Source organism: Vulpes lagopus, chromosome 3, assembly GCF_018345385.1.
Source record: "Vulpes lagopus strain Blue_001 chromosome 3, ASM1834538v1, whole genome shotgun sequence".
In the NCBI taxonomy this organism is placed as follows: domain Eukaryota; kingdom Metazoa; phylum Chordata; class Mammalia; order Carnivora; family Canidae; genus Vulpes; species Vulpes lagopus.
Window position 1 is genome coordinate 22,768,712 of NC_054826.1, and position 8,257 is coordinate 22,776,968.

Consider the following 8,257-nt stretch of genomic DNA (forward strand, 5'->3'; position numbering starts at 1 on the left):
TCGAGTTTCAGGACATTCTGTATCTATTCTCCAGGAAGCAAAAGTAGAAAGGGGAAGGAAGGAGACATGGATGCAAATATAAAAAGAAGTTGCCCCACATGAGGTGGAACAGAAGGTATAGTTTGTATTTGGAGGTAACTATTAAAAAAGAGAAATCCTAGGGACGCCTGGGTGGCTCAGTGGTTGAGCGTCTGGGGTCTTGGGATCAAGTCCCGTATCAGGTTCTCCTCAAGAAGCCTCCTTCTCTCTCTGCCTATGTTTCTGCCTCTCTCTCTGTGTCTTTCGTGAATAAATAAATAAAATAATAAATAAACAAACAAACAAACAAATAAATAATAAGAGAAATCCTCAATCACAGCATTCTGAGGGAAAACAAGCAATTAATATTGTATGGACGCTAGATAGGACAGGATGAGTGAATGCCTCCTTATCCTTTTCTGGACTCATAACCTTGCAACTCTGAGTCTAGCTGGGTTTCTTCATCCAGTGGTCAGGTCATCCCCTCACATTATATACTCTATATTAAAATGTTTTAAAACTGGCACAGTAAATGGAATATCTTAAACAACTTGGTGAGTGCTTTTACTGAACATATTCTTTTTTTAAAATTTTATTTATTTATTCATGAGAGACACAGAGAAAGAGAGAGAGAGAGAGAGAGACAGAGACACAAGCAGAGGGAGAGGCAGGCTCCATGCAGGGAACCCGACTTGGGACTCGATCCCAGGTCTCCAGGATCACGCTCTGGGCTGAAGGCGGTGCTAAACCGCTGAGCCACCCGGGCTGCCCTGAACATATTCTTTAGGCCATACCGAAATTCAGTAAGCCAGATAGCTCTAAATTAGGATAAGCCATGATCATTTTATGATGCCATTATGAAGCTGCCATGAAGAAGTGTTAGTCCATTGATTACAGCTTTGAAATGGCCTTTTCTAAGTCCACTGGCCCATATTTTATAGTGTGGCTGATAAAGAGTTAGGGTTGTATATTCCAATGTGATATCATAAGCCCCAGTCTGTATCTATTGAATTTAACTGTTCAATAACTGAAGACAGAAAAAGCTAAGCTATTTATTGTTGTCAACATTAGATAAAGCAACAGAATATTTCATTTAAAAACTTACCAACAAGAGCTACAAAATGATTCATTTCATTGCTTTTCTAGGCTTCGTGATCATCATGTAAAATTTTGCATAAAGTTGTCTTTTCCAGTTGTAGAAATGTTAAGAATTTTCTCCATGCATTTAGCCTTTGCTAGCCACCCTCTAAATGATGCAACATAAAAGGAATTCCTTTGGGAAAAACTAGATAATCAGGTTTTTGAGGGAAGAACTTTCATATGTCATCCTTACTTACCTCCCTGTAGAGAAGTATAATTTTGTAAGCAAGGAAGAATCAAAAAAGATATGACGGTAATCTTTTTTAGCCAGGTTCTTAAAACTGACCCAAACTATGTTAGATTTTTATCTTCCATGACAAATCAGGTGTCAAGGTGAATTTGGATACCACTTCCATTGAATGAAGTCCTCAATTAGATGACAACCAAACGATATGCTCAAGTTCCTATAATTTAACAATATAGAAATAAAGGCCTTTAATCTCTTATTTTCCTCCACAATCCTCTGTCCATTTCAGCATTGGAGAAAAAAGGAATCTTATTATGAATGCTTCTGAGGACAAAGCATCAGCCTTTTTATTAGAGACTGGGAATTTAGCTTATTTATACATGCCTCAGTGTCAGGTAAATCAATGTCTGATTTTCTTTTTCTCTTTCATTCTTGTAAAACTTTGATGTTTACAATACAACGCAACCATCAAACGTAAAGATTACCACTGGGGCCAAACTGGTTGGAATAGAATTTGATCTCTGTTAGGTGAGGATGCTTATTGCAGAAAGTGATATCTTTTGTCTTCTGAGACGAGTTGGTGATTACCTTACAAATGTTAAATGCGTAGCATCTACAAATACAGGCACTTTACTATGACTTCACTGCAATTAGATTATCTGAAAAGGTGAAGCTATATAGAAGCACTTCTATATAAGAATAACTTGACTTTTATCTTTGTACTGTTTAGAACACTGTCAACTATGTTATCTCTCAGCTATCACAACACTTTCAACTATCCTATCTCTGAGGTATAAGTAGGTGTATGTTTCAAAATAAAACAAAACCAAACCAAAAAGAAGCAGCAGATCATGAGACTTTACTTGAATCTTATGTAAATTTAAGTGATGTGGCAACATTAGAAACAGATTTCATAGTGTCTGGAAATTTGTCTAGAATATTGATAGTCACCCATATCCTATCACTTTCTAGAATATCAATAAAATACCTATAAGGACTGAGAACTATAGAAATAGGTAGTGTTGGAATATGGTTTAATTTATTGATTAATCATATTCTATCTTTTAATGGCTACCATTTTAACACGCTAATTTTTAGTAGTAATCACTAGTGAGATATAGATCACAGAGAAGTTCTAATTTTCATACATCTTGCTAGCAAATTTTAACATCAGGAGGCCCCGAGGACTCCTGCTTATTAGACATTAGTTAGATGTGATGAAATAGAATGCATGAATGCTGGCTCTGTTCTAGAGATGCTGGAAATAAAACTCATGAATGTATATAAAATAAGAGCCATCAAATCTACTCTAAAAAAATGGGGGATGTAGGGTACAATAAAGATAGGGAGAGCAAGATGGTACCCAGGGATAGCAAATAACTTATCTGGAGATAAAAAATGATCAGAAGATATTGACTCCTATGTAACAAGGGGAAAAAATCCATTTTTTGTTTTGTTTTGTTTTTTGGTATGGCAATGGGGTGGCTTCCTCAAATCCCCTTCCCCTGTTCCTTGGGAGAACTTCTTGAAGTTACTCAAAACAGGGAACGAAGCATTGTTAGGATCCAGCTCTGTTTTGTACTCACAAAGGGCAGACTGTTCCAAAAAGTTGTAGCTACTTAAAGGCATGGCCAACTGAGAGGGATTAACCGTCATGGACTTGGGGGTGGGGAGGAAAAGAATAAAAATGAGGACCCAGAGGACAACAAGAGAAGAAGTCAAATAGGATCCCCGGGGAGACAAAATATTCAAACATCTACTTGAAAGCAATGCCTATGCTACTGAAGATGCAGAAAAAAAGAAAACTCGAAATCTTAAAGACCCAATGATTACCAATGCAGATTTTCTCACTGTCTGTGTGATCAGATTGAAGAACTAAAACACTAAAACTTGTTATGTCGCATTTGGTTGAGACCAAATTGTCATTTTAAAAAGTCTGGGAATCCTTGCTACAGTCATACATCACTCTTGCCTATGCTTAGTTCACTTACAAGTTCATGTAGAGCATAGCGTTTAAGAACCCGGAATGCGGAAATGTAGAGTTTGAATCAGCTCTACCATCTGTTATCTGGGTGATAATAGGTAAATTACCTAAATTCTTTTTACCTCAGTCTTCCCTTTTGTTAATTGAGATAGTGGTACATTACTTGCAGGTTGTTCAAAGGTTCCATTACATGATGTATGCATAACTTTTAGCACAACATTCAGTGCTACACTGAACACAGTGTATGGTAACACTAGGTAATGCAAATAAAAAAGCAAAAATGCTAATGCTACAAAATGACTGAACTTTTAGCAGCATTCCACACAAGTAACCAACTTGTTCTGTTCCCCTTAAATGATTTTTTTTAATCACTTACTTAACCTTGTGCCTCTATCCCTTTTTTCTTTCTTACAAGCAGCATCCAAGGGATCTTTTAAAAATGCAAGGCAGGGCACCTGTTAGTTCTGCTGGTTAAGCATCAGGCTCCTGATTTTGGCTTAGGTCATGATCTCAGGATCGTGAGATCCAGCCAGCGCCGGCTTAGGATTCTCTCTCTCCCTCTCCTTCAACCCATCTCTCTGCTCACACATGCAGCACTCTGTCTCTCCCTCTCTCTCTTAAAATAAAAAAAAAAAAGCAAGGCATATTATGATATAACCATAGAATAAGTCTCTCCCTTTTCTTTCCATTGCACTCAGAATATTACTATGAACTGTGTCTACCTGCTTCCTCTCTACCTCTCTTTCCACTTTCTCTTCTCAAAATGATAGATTTCTTCTCCCTTCTCAAACACATTAAACAAGTTCTCATTTTCGGATACCTGCTATAGCTGTTTCCTCTGCCTGGAATGTTTTTCCAGCAGGCAACTCAAGGTTGATCAGTTTTTACCATATTGATTTTAGCTTCATGCAGGATTTCTCAGTGTCTGTACTATTAATGGTAAGGTGTGGGTAATTTTTTTGTTGTTGTGGGTGAGGGGGTCCCATGCTTTATAGGATATTCAGGATTATCCCTGGACTCTGTTAGGTACCAGTAGCACACCTCTTTTCTCCCCTCAGGTTGTAACGAGAAGAATGTTTCCAGGCACTGCCACATGTCCTCTTGGGGGTGAAATTATCTCTCTCCTCAACACACCACTGGCTTCATGTTACTTTCTCAGAGAAGTCTTTATTTTTTGACCAAAGGTGACTTGAAAAATAATTATCTACCATAAAGAACTTTAATCACCTAATATTGTCCTTCTTATGATTTATTTAATTTTTATCTATCTTCTCCAATGCAGTATAAGTGTCTTGAAGGCAGAAACCATGATCGGCTTATCTAATAATAAGGATGTAATAAATACATTCATACATGTATACATACACTTTAGTTGAACAAATGGATTGATGAAGAAGTGTATACAGTGTCCAAACTGCAGTTTAGTTTTATAAATCCTGCCTCTAAACATGATTTTATGTTAGTAATTTAAAGAGTACATTTTTTTGAGCTTTTATATTTGAGTTTATTCTTCATTTAACTTTTGAAACACTACTATAGTTGAATATTAAAACAAAAACAATGGCAAGTAGTGAGCTATGATTATAGTCCTTCATTCATTCACTACTGCATTTATGATGCCAGCAGTGTTATTCACTGGCCCCATTAAGAGGTCTGACACTGAACACCACCCCTAGGATGATGTTCATCATCGTCATATGCTTCCCCACTGTAATGGTGCTGTCTTTCCTGATTAGCATCAAAGTCCACCAGTTAGTTCCACCTGGTCCATTTCATCAGTTTTTTCTACTTCCTTCCTCTCATGTAGGTGTTTTTCCAGCAAAGAAAGTTTATCAGGAGAGAGAAAGCCATTCTCGGGGAAGTTTATCTAAATTCGATGATTAGGCCACCCTTCTCGTATGGTCTACGATAAATTGGCATGCCTTCACTTAGCACACGCTTGATATCCCCATGCTTGACAGTCTGACCTGGATGAGCGGTGATGACAATGATTCGGTTGTCAAGAGTAGATACTGGCTTTTGATTTTTTTTTCTTTTTCTTTTTTTTTTTTCTTTTTCTTCAGATATTGGCTTTTGAAAGCCACACAGGGGGCAGCCCAAGTGGCTCAGCGGTTTAGTGTCTGCCTTCAGCCCAGGGCATGATCCTGGAGACCCGGGATCGAGTCCCACGTTGGCTTCCTGCATGGAGCCTGCTTCTCCCTCTGCCTGTGTCTTTGCCTCTCTGTCTCTCAAGAATAAATAAATAAAATCTTTAAAAAAAAAAAAAAAAGGCAGGGATCCCTGGGTGGCGCAGCGGTTTGGCGCCTGCCTTTGGTCCAGGGCGCGATCCTGGAGACCCGGGATCGAATCCCATGTCGGGCTCCGGTGCATGGAGCCTGCTTCTCCCTCTGCCTGTGTCTCTGCCTCTCTCTCTCTCTCTGTGTGACTATCGTAGATAAATAAAAAAAATTTAAAAAAAAAGACAGAAAGAAAGCCACACAAGCCTTCAACTAGCTGTATATCCATACACCTCTTCTCCTCCTCCAGTAAAAACAGCATGGTCCTTCTGATCTAAAACAATGATACTATCTCCTGGTTCCAGTCCTGGTTCTTGGTCTCCCTCACCATAGAATGTTATCTTCTGGCCATCTTTCATGCCTTTGTCAATATGCACTTCTAGAATCTTCTCTAGTAGTGGAAAGGGAGGTGGGGGGGGTGTTGGGGTGACTAGGTGATGGGCACTGAGGGGGCACTTGACAGGATGAGCACTGGCTGTTATGCCACATGTTGGCAAATTGAACTCCAATAAAAAATATTAAAAAAAATAGAATCTTATTCTCTTGAAGTATCTTCCTTCCATTGCAGCCTTTACATCTATCTTTAGGACTGATCCGTCCCCCATGGTCCTGGCACTCCATGCACACAGATTGAATTTGCTGAACCATTCCAGGTCCTATCTGATGAATTCTTATTTGCATTCCAGTGCCTCAGCAATTGGGACAACATTCGACTGCTCCTTTCTTACCACCTCTGCCTTCACTTTTATCACAAACCACATTCTTTTGCAGAGCTAGTTTTCTTGTTGCACCATTATATAAATCTTCTAAGGTTACTGAGAGCTGATGTACAACATTTTTACCATTCCTTTCTCTCTACATCCTTCCTCCTCCCCCCAAAACATATCAAAGATGTCCATGGGGGAGCCAAATCCACCACCAGCTCCACCTTCTTTAATTGCCTGTTCTCCTCCTTTGTCATATAATTCCCTTTTCTTTGCATCAGAGAGCACGTAATAAGCTCGAGAAATCTGTTTAACCTTCTCTCCTTCATTTGGATTCTTATCAGGGTGATACTTCAAGGCCAGTTCCCTGTGAGCCTTTTTCAATTCCTCCTGGGGCATTGGGTTTGACCCCCAAAACATCATAGTGAGTGGTTTCTTTCACCATTTTTTACAGCTGGTGAGAGGGCTGAGGCTGGTGTGGGGGAGCAGCGCGTTGCTGGGTGCAGCTTGGACAGCCGCTGCTCCTCCGCGTCTCACCAAGCATTCTGGAAAGTTCCCTAAAGAGTAAATTTTATACTACACTCATTTGACAAATATTGTGTACTTCCTATGCACAGACATTATCCTAACTGCTTTACAATACAGTGGTCAACAGGACAGAAGAGACTTACATTGATTCTAAAGTCATTTGACAGACCTTTTAAGGCTGCAAGATGGAGAGACACAAAGAATATTTTTTATCATGTTTACTTGCTGCAGGTATTATGTGGGAGGAATGGGCATTCTCTCAATACTCCTTAATAGTATATTTCTTCCAAACCCTAGACTTCCAAGACTGTTTTTTATTTCCCCAGTACTTTTGCATAATTAATCCAAAAGAATAATTAGGTTTGCCTTTCCTTGTCTATTTGGAATAGCTTTATATATGCTAGTAGGTGTATGTGTATGTATACATGTGCATCTAAAAATGGAAATTATTAGAATAACTGCTGAAATATACCTAGTAATATAAACGTGTAATTTTGTTGTATATGTACTTTATATAAGTAGGATCTTCTTCCAAATAATGTTGCTAATTTGCTTTTTCTTTTGCATGACATTATATGTCGGACAGTTTCCACGTTAGTTTATCTAAATCTACATCGCCCTTTTAAAGTATTTAATAAAATTTGCTATTATGCATATGTTATGTATATTTATTTAATCATTGCATACTGATTTAGTTTATTTACAGTTTTCATTATTACAAGACTTTATAACTTTTCATGTGTAAGTATTTCTATAGAATATGTATCTGGAAGAAGAATTATTAGATTGAAGGGTAGGCACTTGCATTTTAATGCAATTCCAAATAATTTTCTGACAAGTTATTAAGTTTTTATTTGTACTGAGTTAATTAATGTGTGTGTATGTGTGTGTGTATATTAGCTATTAATCCGTGTATGTTATAACTAGATCCTGAGCAAATTCTCTTTGTTACTATTTTTTAAAACTCTGAGTATGATTATTTTCCTATAGAGAAGTTTTCTTTTAAAATTTGGAAAACCTGTTAGTTCCTTTTTTTTTTTTTTCAGGTATTTGTATTCTATGTTTCGTTATTTAGGCTTTCACCAATCCAAGTTAATTTTTCCTTATAATTATTTTAAAATATTTCTATGGTTTTTAAAATGTGTAACTGGTTAATCCTCTAGAATTTGTTTCTTGTTTATAGTGTGAAGTAAGAATTTAACTTTTTTTAATGGACAGTCTAAATTATTAGAATACCATTCATAGGAGAGTGCATACTTTTCCCACAGATTTTAAAAACTACATTCACAACATTCACAAAAAAAAATTCACAAAATTATCAAGATTGGAAGGTTTATATCTCTCAGAAGTCTTGTGTTTAATTGATCTGTTTGACTCTGTGCCGATATCATCACATTTTATTAAATCTGGCTTTATTATA

The 8,257-nt window shown here is 37.5% G+C and overlaps 1 pseudogene; it reads right to left on the reverse strand.

Moving 5' to 3' along the window:
• Nucleotides 1-4,973: 4,973 nt before the first annotated feature.
• Nucleotides 4,974-6,754, reverse strand: LOC121486499 (annotated as a pseudogene).
• Nucleotides 6,755-8,257: the final 1,503 nt, after the last annotated feature.